The sequence below is a fragment of the Haliotis rubra genome, unplaced genomic scaffold (genome assembly GCF_003918875.1).
Source record: "Haliotis rubra isolate DU_JTF1 unplaced genomic scaffold, ASM391887v1 Scf265, whole genome shotgun sequence".
NCBI classification, from domain to species: Eukaryota; Metazoa; Mollusca; class Gastropoda; order Lepetellida; family Haliotidae; genus Haliotis; species Haliotis rubra.
Window position 1 is genome coordinate 33,144 of NW_025766725.1, and position 19,217 is coordinate 52,360.

The following is a 19,217-nucleotide window of genomic DNA, read 5'->3' on the forward strand; positions in this document are numbered from 1 at the left end:
CCTTGGTGCCGTCTGCTGGAGACCCACAGACATAAGGCATCGTCCTTATTGACACTCCATGGTGGGTGGGGAGCTAGGAGGGTGAATCATATATATATCTGTCATGGCACCCCCACTTAAAAAACGATCACACGAATCTGAAGATTCGTTTTCTTCTGAGGATGAGGCTCCTGCAGTCCTCACAAACCCGGATAACTGGCCTCGTTTCCTAGTTATGTCAGCACCGGATGGTGGAGCTCTTATGCTGAATCCTTTCGCAGTAGCAAAAGGTATCGAGGGTTTAGCAGGTGATGTCAAGGAAATTAAAAAACTAAGATCTGGTTCACTGCTCATCGAGTGCCGGAAACTGATCCAATCTCAGATTCTACAATCATCTGAATTTTTGGCGAATGTTCCTGTGGAGGTGTCCCCTCACAAGACATTGAATAACAGCAAAGGTATCGTCCGTGATGTTGGACGTTGTCTTGCAGACATGAATGAACATGAGATTGTGACAGAATTGCATGCTCAAGGCGTCACTGATATCAAACGCTTCACTGCAAGAAAGAACAACGAGACCTTCAAAACAAACACCTATTTGTTCACGTTTTGTCTGCCTAAACACCAACACTCACTAAAAGCGGGATACTGCAATTTGAGGGTCGACACATTTATACCAAATCCCTTGAGGTGCTATACCTGCCACAAATATGGTCACGGGTCAAAGTCTTGCCACAATCCGGCTGCATGTCACAGATGTGCCTGAAAGTGTGAAGACGGTAATCTTTGTGACAAAACTCCTGCCTGTGTCAACTGTTCTGGCAACCATCCATCTTCTTCCAAGGATTGTCCTACTTGGAAGCTTCAATGCAAGATTTCACACCTTAAGCATCAGCAGAACATAACGTTTTCAGAGGCAAAGAAAATTGTTCTTTTACAAGAACAATCAGGTCCAACTTATTCAAACGCTGTTACTGCATCTCTTCAGACATCCAAGCCAAAACATATTCCTCGTCATTCTGTAGGTTGCCAGACAGACTACACATGGGCAAGGACTTCTGCTCCAACGTTGCTGTCTGCTGAAGTCCAGTCATGGCCTTCACAAGTGACCTGCAGTTCACAAACCTCAGACTCACCCATAAGTATACTTCAATCGACTACATCACCTGAGATAGATACATCTCAGAAACAGTCAACTAACCCTGAACCAACTGTTAAACCAGCTGCAAAACACAAGTCAAAACAGAACCGTAGAACTTTCAAACAGAATCAAAGTGGAAGAGCCCCAAAAGGGGCGCATAACCATATCCAGATTTTTAATAAATTTGGATCCCTTGATGACATGGATGTGTCCGAGCAAAGCCATGGTAGGACTCATAGCTTGTCGCCATCTAGGAAGGTGAGGGGTAGATCTCCTGTTTATCCTCCGAAGAAATAATGTCCTCACCTATCATACAATGGAATTGTAGAGGACTTCGGAATAATTTAAATGATTTACAATTATTAATCCAGGATGTTAGACCGTCAGCTCTATCCATACAAGAAACATATCTGAAACAAACTGATAATTTTGAGTTACGTCAGTTCAATGCCCATCACTGTTTTTCTCCCTCGGGAGACAGAGCTATTGGTGGATCATCAATCCTGGTGAGGCAGAGTGTTGTCCATAGCCCAGTTACGCTCACAACCAATCTCCAGGCCGTTGCAGTGCGACTTACGTTGCACGTTGCATTCACTTTGTGCTCTTTATACCTTCCGCCTTCATCAACTGTTCAACTAACCGATCTGCAAGCTCTTTATGATCAACTACCTAAACCTTGTATAATCATGGGTGATTTAAATGGCCACAACCCACTTTGGGGTGGCACTAATACAAACACCAAAGGTAAATTAATGGAGGATTTTATTTCAAACAACGATTTATGCATTTATAATGACGGTTCAAATACGTATCTTCATCCTGGCACAGGAACATATACAGCTCTTGATTTGTCAGTTACTGACTCCAACCTATTGTGTGAATTTGAATGGTCAGTCCACGACGACCTTTTTGGAAGTGACCATTTCCCAACATTGCTAAAACCAGTGAATCCATCTGACGTTCCTCCATCATCAAGATGGAATTTTAAAAAGGCTAACTGGCCTCTATATGAAACTCTCTGTCGTGACAAACTTAGGCCTGAACTTTTTAATGATATTCCTGATGCCATAACATGTTTTTCAGATGAACTAAATAATATAGCTGACGAGTGTATTCCAAAGTCCTCTGCAATTCCTCATGTACGAAAACCATGGTTTACCAATGATTGCAAACAGGCTAGGAAGGCACAGAAGAAAGCCGAGCACTATTTCCGTCGCCATCCGTCGTCCACAATTTGGACAAATATAAAATTTTAAACGCCAAAGCACGACGTACTTTCAAGCAAAGTAAACGCCTATCTTGGCGAAATTATATATCAAAAATTAATTCTCGCACACCTATATCCAAGGTCTGGTCTCCAATATGATCCAGAAAATCAAGGGTAAGGGCTCTAAGTCTAGCATTCACCATCTCAAAGATGGAAACGAATTACTTACTAATAAATCTGCTATTGCTAATAAACTTGGTGAGACGTTGGCCAAACATTCTTCCTCATCTAATTATGTACCTGAATTGCAAAAATATCAAAAACAGCAAGAAAAGAAAGCTATTAATTTCAATTCAGATAATGGGGAAGACTACAATGAAACCTTTTCGATACATGAGCTACATATTGCTCTTGATCAGGCTCATGATACTGCTTCAGGGGCTGATAACATACATTATCAACTCCTGAAGCACTTACCTGAATCATGTTTAGAGACGCTCTTACACATTTTGACGACATTTGGACATCTGGAAATTTTCCTTCCTCGTGGCGTGATGCTATTATTGTTCCCATACCTAAACCTGGACGGGATCATACAGATCCCTCTAATTATAGACCAATTTCACTCACTAGCTGCGTTTGCAAAACCATGGAACGCATGATCAACAATCGACTTGTTTGGTACTTGGAAACCAATAACCTTATAACTAATATACAATGTGGTTTCCGTAAAAACCGTAGTACCATCGATTATTTAGTGCGTTTAGAATCTTTTGTAAAAAATGCCATAATTAATTAACAACATGCAGTGTCAATCTTTTTTGATTTAGAAAAAGCATATGACACTACATGGAAACATGGTATTTTAAGAGATTTACACGATTTTGGATTGAGAGGCCGTTTGCCTCAATTTATATCCAAGTTTTTAGCTGACAGGCAATTTAAAGTCCGCGTGGGTTCTACCCTGTCTGACCATTATAATCAGGATCAGGGTGTCCCACAAGGCAGTATTTTGTCTGTCACACTTTTAGCATCAAGATCAACAGTTTATCCAAGGTTTTAAATGATTCAATAGATGGATCACTTTTTGTGGATGATTTTAATATTTCTTGTCGTGGTAAGAATATGCATACTATTGAACGGCAACTGCAGCTGTGTTTAAATAAAATACATAAATGGTGTCTTGAAAACGGTTTTAAATTTTCCAAGTCCAAAACTAATTGTCTACACTTTTGTAGAAAATATAAGCCGCATAAAGACCCGGAACTATCTCTAAATGGCACTCCTATCAAAGTTGTGAAGGAGGCCAAGTTCTTGGGTATTATTTTTGACTCACACTTAACGTTTCTACCACATATTAAAGCACTTAAAGCTAAATGCCTGAAGGCACTTGACTTGTTGAAAGTCGTTTCCAATTCTAAGTGGGGAGGGGATCAAGCTACCCTCCTACATCTATATAGATCACTGGTACGTTCCAAACTTGATTATGGTTCCATCGTTTATGGTGGAGCCTGCAAAAGCAACCTAAAACTATTAGATTCTGTCCACCACCAAGGTCTGAGACTTTGTCTTGGCTCTTTTAGTGAGTGAGTGAGTTATTATTTAACGTCACATCGGCAATATTTCAGCCATATCGTGACGAGAACATTCGATAATGAAATGAAATACATGTATGTTATAAAAACCTGCCAACGAAGGACAGTAAAACAACTAGAATATCACAGATATGTATGTAAAACTAGTAAGTAAACTAAAATATGGTACTTTTAAATGACAATACAATATAAAAACGGGCTATAGATCGCCAACAACTGAAGGTAGATCACCATACTAGGAACCATGGGGACTTACATTACTTTTTTGCTACCTGCATGGACCCTAGCTGGATTTACACCATCCCTTCAGCCATTGGCGACAGAAGAGAAATCTAGCCATAAATTAAAACACACTTATTCTACGACTAAAACCTGGTACACTTAAACTGACTAGAAATGTTTTGGGACTTACGTACCCTCTCAGGAGGACAATAATTTTACGCTACTTCAACCCCTTTGAGGGTACAGCCACCTAACAATCTCAGTTACTAATTTAATTACCAATAATAAAAATATTTATCTATTTACAAATCACTTAACAAATCTACTTCTTTTTAAAAAGGCAATAACTAAATGAGAACTAACAGTAGTAAAAGATCCTTCAATGTTTTGACATTAAAATACTTATCCTTGTGATGGAATATTCAACACAGTCAAGCAGGACATGCTTGACCGTGATTCTTTCATCACAAGGGATACAGAACTGGAGGATCTTCGCCTTTCAGTAAATATTCGTGAGTATATCTAGTGTGGCCAATGCGACATCGTCATATAATGACCTCTTCAAATCTGGACTGACAACCCTAGTAGGGTGTAACCAATGTAGGGTTTTATTACATGTAATTTATTAATACCTACTTGGGTGTCCACTTCTTCTGCATTAGATCACGGATGTAAGTTCTAATGCTGGCTTTATAATCAGAGTATGGGATAAGAAGTGGTGTCACAGATTTGTTGAGGCTGCCTTAGCAACAATATCAGCCATCGTGTTCCCAGAAATGCCAACGTGGCTGGGTAACCAACAAAAGACGATGTCGCATCGGCCAGTAGCAAGTTCATTATATAATTCAATTATTTCAATTAAAAGTGGATGTTTGCAAGATAGATTTTAATAGCCTGAAGGCAAGATAGCGAGTCAGAAAAAGATTATATATTGTTTATATATACGGTGTTTATTAATATATTTAAGAGCTGTTAAGATGGCGTTTGCTTCTGCTGTGAAAATTGAACTGTCATTAGGTAGTCTGGAACATATTGTTTTGGACCCAATGACAGTGGCACTTTAAAACTGCCACCATCCTTGGATCCATCTGTATATAAGGATTTATAGGTATTATATTTATTTCTTAATTGACTAAATTCTTGTTTATATTGTAAATCATTAGTTTCTGGATTTTTAAATGTGGTTAATGTTAAGTCAACTTGTGGCCTAACCAATTGCCAAGGAGGAGAAGAAAGAAGACGAGAAGGAGATATATTTTTCCAGCTCAATGCCAGCAGCAGAAAGGAATGGTTTAATTCTGTGCCCAAGAGGCGGAACAAGAGAAGGTTTTTGTTGTATAAATCCTCATAGAGGGATTGAAAACACAGCTAAATGCAGGGTTAGACTCGCTAGAATATAGTTTAGTAATGTATTGTAAAGACAATTTTATACGACGTTGTGTAAGGGAAGGCTCATCTGCTTCAAACATAGAGACTATCAACTGGAGAGGTTCTGTAAACGATCCAAGGCAGAGTCTTAGACCTTGGTGGTGAACAGAATCAAGTAGTTTAAGGTTGTTGTTACAGGCTTCCGCCATATACGATCGAACCATAATCAAGTTTAGATCATCAAAACCAAAGATCGGTATAAGTGAAGGAGGTAGTTTGATCCCCTCCCACTTTGAGTTGGAAACAACTTTCAACAAATCGAGTGCCTTCAGGCATTTGGCTTTAAGTGATTTAATATGCGGCAAAAGGTTAAATGGGAGTCGAAAATTAGACCCAAGAATTTGGCCTCCTTAACAACTTTGATGGGAGTGCCATTTAAAGATAATTCTGGATCTTTATGCGCCTTATATTTTCTACAAAAGTGTAGACAATTTGTTTTGGACTTGGAAAATTTAAAGCCGTTTCAAGACACCATTTATTTATTTTATTTAAACACAACTGCAATTGCCGTTCGATAGTACGCATATTTTACCACGACAAGAAATATTAAAATCATCCACAAAAGTGATCCATCAATTGAATCGTTTAAAACCTTGGATAAACTGTTTATCTTGATACTAAACAAGGTGACAGACAAAATAATGCTGCCTTGTGGGGACACCCTGATCCTGATTGTAATGGTCGACACGGGTTGAACCCACTCGGACTTGAAATTGCCGGTCATTTAAAAGTTGGATATAAAATTTAGGCAAACGGCCTCGTAATCCAAAATCATGTAAATCTTTAAAATCCCATGTTTCCATGTCGTGTCGTATGTCTTTTCTAAGTCGAAAAAGATCGACACTGCATGTTGTTTATTAATTATGGCATTTTTTACAAAAGACTCTAAACGGACTAAATGATCGATGGTACTACGGTTTTTACGGAAACCACATTGGATATTAGTTATAAGGTTATTGGTTTCCAAGTACCAAACAAGTCTGTTGTTTATCATACGTTCCATGGTTTTGCAAACGCAGCTTGTCAGTGAAATTGGTCCTATAATTAGAGGATCTGTATGATCACGTCCAGGTTTAGGGATGGGCACAATATAGCATCACGCCACGACGAAGGGAAATTTCCAGTTGTCCAAATGTCATCAAAAATATGTAACAGTGTCTCCAAACATGACTCTGGCAAGTGCTTCCAGGAGTTGATAATGTATGTTATCAGCTCCAGAAGCAGTATCGTCGAAACCTGATCAAGAGCAGTATGAAGCTCATGTATCGAAAGGTTTCATTGTAGTCTTCCCCGTTATCTGAATTGAAATTAATAGCTTTCTTTTCTTGCTGTTTTGATATTTTGGAATTCAGGTACATAATTTGTTGAGGAAGAATGTTTCTATTAACGTCTCACCAAGTTTATTTGCAATATCTGATTTACTAGTCAATAACGTGTTTCCCATCTTTAGATGGTGGATGCTAGATTTTAGAGCCCTTACCCCCTTGATTTTCTGATCATATTCCACACCTTTGATATAGGTGTGCGCGAATTAATTTTGATATATAGTTTCGCAAGATTGACGTTTACTTTGCTTGAAAGCGTCGTGCTTTGGCGTTTAAAATTTTAAATTTGTCCAAATTGTGGACCATAGGATGGCGACGGAAATAGTGTTCGGCTTTCTTCGGGCCTTCCTAGCCTGTTTGCAGTCATTGGTAAACCATGGTTTTCGTATGTGAGGAATTGCAGAGGACTTTGGGATACACTTGTCAGCTATGTTATTTAGTTCATCTGAAAAACATTTTATGGCATCAGGAATGTCATTAAAAAGTTCAGGTTTCAGATTGTCAGCACAGAGAGCTTCATATAAAGGCCAGTTAGCCTTTCTAAAATTCCATCTTGACGATGGAGGAACATCAGATGGATTCACAGGTGTCAGTATTGTTGGGAAATGGTCACTTCCACAGAGGTCGTCATGGACCGACCATTCGAATTCACTCAGTAGGTTAGAGTCAGCAATAGTCAAGTCAAGAGCTGAATATGTTCCTGTGCCAGGATGTAAATATGTCTGTGAACCGTCATTATAAATACATAAATCATTATTTGAAATAAAATCCTCCAGTAATTTACCTTTAGTGTTTGTATTAATACCACCCCAGAGTGGGTTGTGGCCATTTAAATCACCCATGATTAAACAGGGTTTAGGTAGTTGATCATAAAGAGCTTGTAAATCTGAAAGTTGAACAGTTGATGAAGGCGGAATGTAGAGAGCACAAAGTAAAAAGCAACCTGTAATGTAAGGGCGAACTGCAACGGTTTGGAGATTTGTTTGTGGGACAGGGCTATGTATAATATTGTTCCTCACAAAAATTGATGCTCCACCAGAAGCTCTATCACCAGGAGGACAGAAATAGTGATATGCACTGAACTGACGTATGTACCAAAATTATCTGCCTGTTTCAGATGGGTTTCTGTATGCAGAACGCTGATGGTTTGAAATCTTGGACTAATAGGATGAAACTCGTTTAAATTAGTCCCTAATTCCTCTACAATTCCATTGAATGAGAGGTGAAGCCATTATGTCTTTGGCGGATGGACAGGAGATCTACCCCTCACCTTCCTTGAGGGTGACAAGCTATGTGTCCTACCATGGCTGTGGTCGGACACATCCATATCTCAAATGATCCAAACTTGTTGTAAAGTTTGACCTGGTTAGTCGACCCTTTTGGGGCTCTGTGACTTTGATTTTTGTTTCATAGTTTGGTTTTGATTGATTCTTCACAGTTACTTTCACATTTTGTCAGATGGTTGCTTCTGAAATGAGGATGTGTCTGTCTCAGAAAAGTGCCTTAGACGGAGTGATGGTTTGCGAAGGCATGGTTTGAGCACTTGAAGTCACCTTTGGAGGTCTCGCTTGAATTTCAGCAGTTACCAACGTAGGAGCAGAAGTCCTTGCCCACGTATAGTCGGTTTGGCAACCTACTGGAAGTATATATGAAACATTTTTGGTGTGGAGGCTGAACCGAAGCCGAAACAGTGGCAGCATAACTTGGACCTGAATGTTCTGGGAGCAAGAACAATCTGTTTAGCTTCAAAGAAGGACACGTTTCGCTCATGCTTCACTCGCGAAATTTTGGATTGCAACTTCCAGGAAGGACATTCCTTGGAAGAAGAAGGATGGCAACCTGCACAGTTGACACAAAGAGGTGTTTTGTCACAAAGGATACTGTCTTCGCATGTTCCAGCACATCGATGACATGCAGCCGGATTGTTGCAAGACTTGGCCCCGTGACCATACTTCTGACAAGTATAGCATCTTAAAGGATTGGGGATGAAAGTATCCACCCTCAAGTTGCAATAACCTGCTTTCAGTGATTGTGGGTGAACTGGCATACAAAACGTGAACAAATAAGTATTTGTTTTCAAGGTTTCATTATTCTTTTTCGCGGTGAATCGTTTGACATGAGTTACCCCTTGAGAATGCAATTCGGTAACGATTTCAATATCGCTCATGTCTGATAGGCAACGTCCATTATCACGGACGATGCCTTTGCTGTTATTTAATGTCCCGTGAGGGGACACCTCCACAGGAACATTTACTAAAGATGTTGTTTTCAGAAGAATGTTGGATTGTATTGGTTTCCTGCATTCGATTAGCAGGAACCAGATCGCAACTTTTTATTTCTTTAACGTCTCCGGCCAAACTTCCAATACCCTTTGCAACAGCAAAGGGATTCAGTTTAACAGGGCCACCATCAGGGGAGCACACATGACTACAAAGCGAGGCCAATTGTCAGGGTTGGTGATAATATTTTGAGCTTCATCCTTCTGAAGACAATGAATCATCTGATTCATGTGAGCGTTTTTGAGTGGGGTGCCATGGTTAAAGTATATATGATTCACCCTCCTAGCTCCCCACCCACCATGGCGTGTCAACAAGGACGATGCCTCATGTCTATGGGTCTCCAACAGACGGCACCAAGGATACTAGGAGGGTATACTCAAGCAGAAAATATCTTGAAAAGATAAATTCTACCAGATTGGCCCATGAGCCACCGCCTTCTGGGCATACGACTCTAGGAAAAAACATACATGAAATATTTTTATTTGAAATTATCAGATCAAAATTGGCCAAGACTTATAAATATCATCATATAAATCCCAAAATTTTGTGTAACAATTCACATTTGTAGTACACACAGGGCTTGGCGTGACCAGCCGATTGGTTGAACCGGGCCAGTTCAACCACCCGTCTAGGTGAAGTAAGGGGCGAAGTGGTGTGTTGGGCAAAGGAACACTGTTCCTGGAACCAGTGCCCTCAACCACCAGCCTCCCGTCCTCCACCGACACAGGGGCGCAACCCACGGCAAACGGGTTGGTGGACCAAAATATCCCCCCCGGGTCCACAACGGGGGGTTGAAAGGCGCTTAGCGTGACCCAGCACCCACCACGAGGAGGTGGCCTTTCATGGGTGCCTTGGCTCTTTTAGAACTTCGCCTGTTGACAGCCTCTACGTAGAGGCAGATGAGCCATCTCTTGCACAACGCCGTATCAAATTATCATTACAGTATATTACCAAACTGTTCTCAAACAAATCTAACCCTGAATATGACTGCGTCTTTAATCCCCTCTATGAGGATTTATACAACAAAAAACCTTCTCTTGTTCCACCCCTTGGGCACAGAATGAAACCATTTCTTTCTGCTGCCGGCCTTGAACTGGATAATTTATCTCCTTCCCGTCTTCTTTCTTCTCCTCTATATTATACATATAAATCCTTATTTACAGATGGATCCAAGGATGGTGGCGCTGTAGCTTGTGCCACTGTCATTGGGTCCAAAACAATATCATCTCGATTGCCTGATAACAGCTCTATTTTCACGGCGGAAGCTAACGCCATATTAACAGCTTTAAAATATATTAACTCACACCGTAAATATAAACAATATATAATCTTTTCTGACTCTCTTTCTTGCCTTCAGGCGATTAAAAATCTTTCGTGCAAACATCCACTTTTATTAGAAATTATTGAATTGTATAATGAGCTTGCTACTGGCCAATGCGACATCGTCTTTTGTTGGTTACCCAGTCACGTTGGCATTTCTGGGAACACCATGGCTGATCTTGCTGCCAAGGCAGCACTCAACAAATCTGTGACACCACTTCTTATCCCATACTCTGATTATAAAGCTTGCATTAGAACTTACATCCGCGATCTAATGCAGAAGAAGTGGGACACCCAAGTCGGTATTAATAAATTACATAAAATAAAACCCTACATTGGTTACACCTACTTGGGTTGTCAGTCCAGATTTGAAGAGGTCATTATGCGACGATGTCGCATTGGCCATACCAGATATACTCATGAATATTTATTGAAAGGCGAAGATCCTCCGTTTTGTATCCCTTGTGATGAAAGAATCACAGTCAAGCATGTCCTGCTTGACTGTGTTGAATATTCCATCACAAGGGATAAGTATTTTAATGTCAAAACATTGAAGGATCTTTTTTATAATGTTAATTATCATTTAATAGTTGCATTTTAAAAAGAATTAGATTTGTCGACTGATCTGTAAATAGCTAAGTATTTTATTGTTGGTAGTTTATATTAGTAACTGAGATTGTTAGTGGCTGTACCCTCAAAGGGGGTTGACGTAGCGTAAAATTATTGTCCTCCTGAGAGGGTACGTAAGTCCCAAAACTTTCAAAGTCAATTTAAACTTGCCAGGATTTTTAAACGTAGCATTCTTGTAATTTTAATTGTAGCTAACATTCCTTACAATCGCCAGCAGCTGAAGGGATGGTGTAAATCCAACTAGGGTCCATGCAGGTAGCCAAGGTACTGTAAGTCCCCATGGTCCCTAGTTTGGTGATCTACCTTCTGGTGTTGGCGATCTATAGCTTGTTTTTATATTCTATTGTCTTCTTTAATTGGAATATTTTAGCTTTGTTCGCTAGTTTTATATTCATATCTGTGATTGTCTAGTATTTTTACTGTCCTTCGTCGGCAGGTTTTTATAATAACTATATATATTCTATTACAATGTCAAATGTTCTCGTCACGATATGGCTGAAATATTGCCGATGTGACGTTAAATAATAACTCACTCACTAACTCACTCACACTCACAGCTAATCCCGTACAGTGATTTCAAACCCACTATCAAAAGCTATACTCGGGACCTGATGCAAAAAAGGTGGGACACTCAAGTAGGAAGAAACAAACTCCATGAATTGAAGCCAACAATCGGTTATACCTACTTGGGTTGCCAGTCAAGACGTGATGAAGTAATTTTACGACGATGTCGTATTGGCCACAGTCTATTTACACATGACTATCTGCTAAAAACGGATGGGGATGGAGCCCCCATATGTCTCTCCTGTGATGAGGCTTTCACCATCAAGCATATTCTGCTTGACTGTGTGGACTTTACATCTGCAAGGGACTCGCATTATCACGCAACCAATCTGAAAGATCTGTTCTCCAGTGTGAGCGCTCAACTGATACTGAACTACCTGAGGGAAGTTCATCTATATCATAAATTGTAACTGTGTAATGTCACTAACGAAATTACCTGCTTTTCAATTTAGTAATATGACATTCTCTGTTCCAAAATGACAATGTAATGAATGTGTGTCTTTGAAACGAAACCACTTTGTACTTACAATGTATAGTAATGCAGACTTGTTCTCGTCACTATATGGCTGGAATAATGCCGATGTGACGTAAAGCCCAACTCAACCCAACTCAAATGTCAACAAAAAGACAAAGTCATCAATATCCCCCGCAATGGCAAAATACTCTTCACGATTATGCCTACGAGTTATGATTATGTCAAATATTTAGGTGTGTATATAGAAAAGTGGAAGGAAAGCATTGAAAGGAGCACTATCACCAATTTCAGTCTAAGTCAAACTTGTTGCCATGGAAACGCCAAAAATATTTTATTCAGAATTCCAAAACTACCAAAAGGCACCAGTACACCACCAAATCTATGTATGTGCCAAGTTTGGTGAAGAAATAGTGAACGGTTTTAGAGTTCTGCTCCGGAAAAGAGCACTACCACCAATTTCAGTCTAAGTCAAACTTGTTGCCAGAGAAACGCCAAAAATATTTTATTCAGAATTCCAAAACTACCAAAAGGCACCAGTACACCACCAGATCTATGTATGTGCCAAGTTTGGTGAAGAAATATTGAATGCTTTTAGAGTTCTGCTCCAGAAAAGAGCACTACCACCAATTTCAGTCTAAGTCAAACTTGTATTCAGAAACGCCAGTAAAAGCCCTGTATTCAGAAAACAAATTACCATAAAAGGTACCAGTACACCACCAGATCAATACTCTCTCTGTCCTTTGTGAAGAAATTTGAATGCTTTATATCCCCGGACAAGTAGATACAAATCTCAATACTTTATACCATGGAGTGTTGTTTCCCTGAACACCAAACTTCAGGATGTTTTCATTGTAAACTTGGGGTAAATGCATTACTGTACGGACTTGTTAGACGGATGGATGGGTGGGTCGGTAGGTGGATATTAATTATCAATAGATATACTGATACTGTTATCTGTCCCAATAAACAGTTTCCCGAAAACACTTTGGATTAAATGATATCGCACAAACAGCAATGCATATTGATAATAACATAATCAAAATGTAGATAAACATCATTATTTGATACTTCAGATATTAATATATGTTAACAAAGCTACATTAAGTTTCAGTATACAGTATCAGTAATCGTTTCACCATTCAAGTTCTGATCAACAAACGTTTCTAATTTCTCATTATACAGCAAGGTTCAGTAGTCAATAGTGGTGAACGGCTATAAAATCTAAAAATGTAACGTTAATATAAATGTCCGTCACACTATCAGGTGACTTTGATTTGAAACAATGTCACGTCGATTTCTTGCACAGCAAGTGGCTAATTCTTGACATCGGAAGATGTTCCTACAACTCCTGGTACTTATGTGCATGGTATGTGTTTCCCACACCCAAACAATGTACCACAAAATTGGTGTCAGGTTATGCCAGTTCAAGTGTATGGAAAGAAGCTACTGTGAGAGTGTTGCATATGACATCAGGACTCTGAGATGTAAGCTGCTGACAAAAGCCACAGAACTACAGGAGACGAAGGGTTACATGACGTTTCAAAAGGGAAAATACAGAGTAAGTTTTCTGCCTTTGTTTCAAATACAGTAGATTGTGTTTCGTGGAACATCTTATGTTCCTGTATTTCATGTTGGCGAACAAAAGTTGTTTTCAGAATAATCACTTTCATTTGAAAGTCAGTAAATATAACGTTAACGTCAGAGAATAACCAGTCTCGTGAAAAGTACATAAATGCTTCGCTGAAACCCAATAAGTATGCAAACTCCAAACGTAAGGTATGTCCATAATAACATATTTCATATATAGTTTATCGCATTTCTACGGTATGGACCTTTTATAGTCTTTCACAGGTGCTTGTTCACTGAAGGCCTGCGTGTCCGACACCCGATGTCTCGAAACTCATCAAGGTCGTGTAGTCTGTGTTCAGGGTAATATATCTTGATATACAACGAATTTGAGCTTTAAATGACGTTAAGCTAACACGTGGTCAGTTTCAAATATTTTAATGAATTAGCATCAGCGTTACACAGTCAACATGCTATTCACGATTTTGCAGGAAAATCATCATTTGTACTGGGACACTTGGGCGGGAGAGCTTTCACTTTTCAACTTGCCTTATATGTTTCATCGTATTTGTTTTGTTCCCACTAACAATTTTAACCGAAACCGGTTAACATTAAGCATGTGTTTCATGCATTCAGCCAACATTCATGGAAATAGTTACTAGGATACCTTTTAACCTCGATGGCACGAAGCTCCGATAGTGTTGACCAGTGTTGATCAATATGAGCATAATTCCATCCCAGGTGACATTTACACAATTGTAACATTTCACATTACCCTGGCATACACTTGGGATGGTGAAAGTAGGTTGAATATGTGAAGCTAACAAATGAACAAAGGTAGACGAGATTGTTGTTGTTCATCGATGGCGTGTCATTGTAAATTACAACCGGAACATGTTCAGACGTTTTTGATAAGGAAAGAAATTAGCTTATAATTAACGCACACGGATTCGAGTGAAGGTGTTACAATTAGTGTAGACGTGTTAGTATCTAATAGCTTCAACTGACTGATTTGTGATTTAAATATCGTTGTCGCTCATACATTTTGTTCATCTGTCACACACAGATTACGATGACCTCGCGGTAACATCCAAGGCTTCAACTGACTCACCAGGTACAACAACAGTGTGTTTAGACAAATCCTGTAAGTGTTTGACATTGTAAAGTGCGATGGCAGAGTAGACGTAGATGCAATGTATAGTCTCTATTATGTCGGAATATTGATTTTGTGGATACGGTAGTGATAATTTAATAGGGGTTTGGCAATATTTGAAGGTACAACACTGGTTAAAAGTATCCTTCTCCGAATACAGATTGAGCACAAAAGATTAAAACCTCTCTTTTTTAATTTCATTTCCCTCTGAAAGTGCAGTGTCTGAATATGTTGACAATAATTTATACCTAGTAAAGGACCCAACTGAAATATGATTAAACCCGACCCTTGATGTAGATAAGGCATATCGTTATGGCGTCTTATGCTTTGTCGCTGGCTTGCCTGGTCAAATCTCGATTAGTAACAGATAGTCCTGATCGTGCAGGATTTAGTTAATTCGGCGTTAAACAACATCACTTTGTCACAGTTTTGGGGTTACACCTACTTGGGTTGTCAGTCCAGATTTGCAGAGGTCATTATGCGACGAAGTCGCGTTGGCCACTCAAGATACACAAGATATTTGTTAAAAGGTGAGGGTCCTCCCTTTTGTATCCCTTGTGATGCAAGAGTCACGGTCAAGCATGTCCTACTTGACTGTATACAATTTTCCATCACAAGGGATAAATATTTCAATCTAATAACATTGAAGGATCTATTTTATAATGTTCATTGTCATTTAATTACTGAATTTTTAAAAGAAGTAAAGTTGCTTGATAGATTTTGATAATTTGTTTGTAAATAGAGAAATATTTTATTATTGGTAGTTGAGATTAGTAACAGACTTTGTTAGTGGCTGGACCTTCAAACGGGGTTGAATTATTGTAAAATTATTATCCTCCTAAGAGCGTACGTAAGTCCCAAAACATTCAAAATATTTTAAACCTACTACTATTTTAATCGTAGTATATATGTTATTTTGATTTATGGTTAAATTATCTAAATTGTTAATAACTGAAGGGATGGTGTAAATCCAGCTAGGACCCATCCAGGAAGCAAATGTACTGTAACTCCCCATGGTCCCTGTATGGTGATCTACCTTCAGTTGTTGGCAATCCCTAGCCCTATTTTTTATTGTATCGTTCTCTTTATAAAATATCGCTTTATGATACCATGCTAATCTTACTTTTACACTGGTCGTTTTACTGTTCTTCGTCACCAGGATTTTATTTTTTGTTCTATAATTGATTGTTCTCGTCATGATACTGTGATACACTAGTAGTTTTACTGTTCTTCGTCAACAGGCTTTTAACTTCTAGCTTTGTTCATCTTTAATATTATTATTAATTGTCATCGTCACGATATGGCTGAAATATTGCCGATGTGAAAATATTAACTCACTCTATACCTTTTGGATTGAGTGAGTGATTTAATAAAGATCGGCAATAGTTCAGTCATATCGTGACTAAACGGGATATACATTAATGATAAATAAAGTTATTCCTTAAATCATGTCGACAAAGGACAGTAGGACAACTAGGCTATCACAGATCGAAAAATAACACTACCATGTAACTTAAAAAGTTTACTATAATGCAGGACAATGCAATATGAGTGAGTGAGTTACAATTTATCGTCACATCGGCAATATTTCAGCCATATCGTGACGAGAACAATTAATTGGTATACATAGTAAGTAATGGTAAATTATAAAACCTGTCAACGAAGGACAGTAAAATAACTAGAGGATCACAGACGTAGATATAAAACTAGTATGAAAAAGTTTTCAACTATAGAAGACACTACAATATAAAAAACAGGCTATATATTGCAAACAACTGAAGGTAAATGACCATACTAGGGACCATGGGGACTTACAGTACATTTGCTTCCTGCATGGACCCTACAATTTAGCACATCTAGCCATACATTAAAAGAACAGGTATTCTACGATTAAAAAGTTCAACGTTTTAATTTACTTCGAATGTTTTGGGACTTACGTACCCTCTCAGGATGACAATAATTTTACAGTACTTTAACCCGACAATGCAATTTAAAAAAGGGGCTAGAGATCACCGGCAACTGAAGGTAGATCACCATACTGAGTACAAGGGGGACTTTAGTACCTTTGCTACCTGCAGGGGCGGTGGGGTAGCCTAGTGGTTAAAGCATTGGCTCGTCAAGCCGAAGACCCGGGTTCGAATCCCTACATGGGTACAATATGTGAAGCCCATGTCTGGTGTCCCCCGCCGTGGTGTTGCTGGAATATTGCTAACAGCGGCGTATACCCAAACTCAGTCAGTTTGCTACCTGCATGGATCCTAGCCGGATTTACATCATCCTTTCAGCCGTTGGTGATTTTAGCCATAAATAACAATCAGAACAAGATTACGCTGAAAATATTCGGTAAGCCTAATTTTAATCACTTTGTCATAGTTCTATACTTCTTGGTATGTATGCACATGTATGCAGAATGCATTCTTGAATAAACACAGGTAAACCTGCAAACGTACTATACAAACACTGCAAAACGAACAAGGACTGTTCATCTAGCAACTTTCAGTGCTTCTGGGGAAGATGCAAGTGTTCCTTGGGATTAAGTTTCAATCCTGCTGAAAACACCTGTGTCAGACGTAAGTCAACTCTGATTTAAAGTAACATCTCATTATCACAAGGTTGATGTTTTTCTGGTTATAATTCTATGTCTCCTAGATTAATTACTGCTCCGCTGTTTAAATTTAGCACAAAACATGAGTCAGCATCAAGCTACTGTAGAAACACCCAATCATAAGTACTGGCAAGTGATAAGCTTGCTCTTCCAGTGTTGATGTGGTAGCGAGTGCAATGTCGTAATTGATATACTGTTCCAGCATCGCACCAAAGCAATCCACTCACCATGGGGGGGGAGAGGGGCTGCAATTCGAATCGGCTCATTTATGCATGCCAAAAATTGGCTCGTATTCCATAATCGCCACCTTTATGTTTCTCAGGTTGTCTGTGTCTAATCCATGCTTATGGAGCGAAATAAAATTATGCCCGAGCAGCACAACCTTGAACTCACCTCCGACATCAAGCACACACGCCATTATGTAACAAATTTAGCCCAACTCACCTTACTCATTCACCAAGGAGATTTATTCCTTCTTGCTTGATCACGACAGCAGTGTTCTATATCATGTTGTAAACGATAAAGACGTTCCACATGTTACATGTACTGATGATGATTTTAATTACTAGACTTTGGTCTCCATTTCAAGGCTGTAAAGTGTATGGAACACGAAAGGTGCAGTATAAAGGGTACAAAATGGCGGTACATTCCGAGATGACATTCAACGGTGTCGCAGTGTGGACCTGTTCTAAAAAAATGCTTAGAAATTGCCGAATTTACGTGCATCTGTTTCCAATACTCGACCAGAAAGAGGTTGTGTGAGCTCCACGCAACGTGCTGGCTTGATGTCCCAAAAGGAAAACGTGGCAATGCCTCCAAAAGATGGTACTACTTTAGTAGAACATGTGCTTAAAGACTGATGTCAGAAGTGCAGGTAAGGGTACGACCCTCCTTTCCTCGTTTTGAATGAGATTCCATATGGATACTTGAGTATGTGCCTACATGTGTATGCCTTCACCACGACATGAAACATTAAAATCATCAACAAAGAGCAATCATCACTGAATCATGTTAACCTTTGACAGACTAAACATTTTATGATGAATAATGTGACCTACCAAATACTGTCTCGATCCTAACTGTAATGATCTGAAAGGGAAGAACCCATGGGGACTTGAGGGAGTTAAAAAGCAACATCAATTTCGGCAATATTAGGTTGAGAACAAGTTGAATAATATGTAACGTCTGTCTACAAAGGCCAGTAAAACAGCATCACAGTTTAGGTATAAAACAAACCAATTCTTTATTTAAAGTACTACTCTCTCAGACTATTATTTAGTACACATTAAATCTAGGCTGTAGACCACTCGCGACCAAAGTTCGACCATCTTCTGGGTATCAAGGGGACTTCCTACATGAACCCTGTAGGATTTGTGTCATCACTTTGGCCACCAGTGGTTGTATCCAAAGCTGACCAATATTAAAAATACAAATAAACTACTAGTTGATGTTATATACTTCAGCTAAGATGGACTCACGTGCCACTGTCAGGGGGACAATACTTTTACGCTCTGTTAACATACCACGTGGCACTGTCATAAATTATCTCAGTTCATGATAACAGTTCTTCGTACAAAGAAACTTTTTGCTTTAAATTTGGTTGAATAAAATCGTAACCGAGAGTGTTAGTAGCTGTGTCCTCAAAGGGCAAAAGTACTTTGCAATTATCGTCTTCCTGAGAAGATACGTAAATCCCGAAGATTAGTTGCTAATTTTAGGTCAACAACT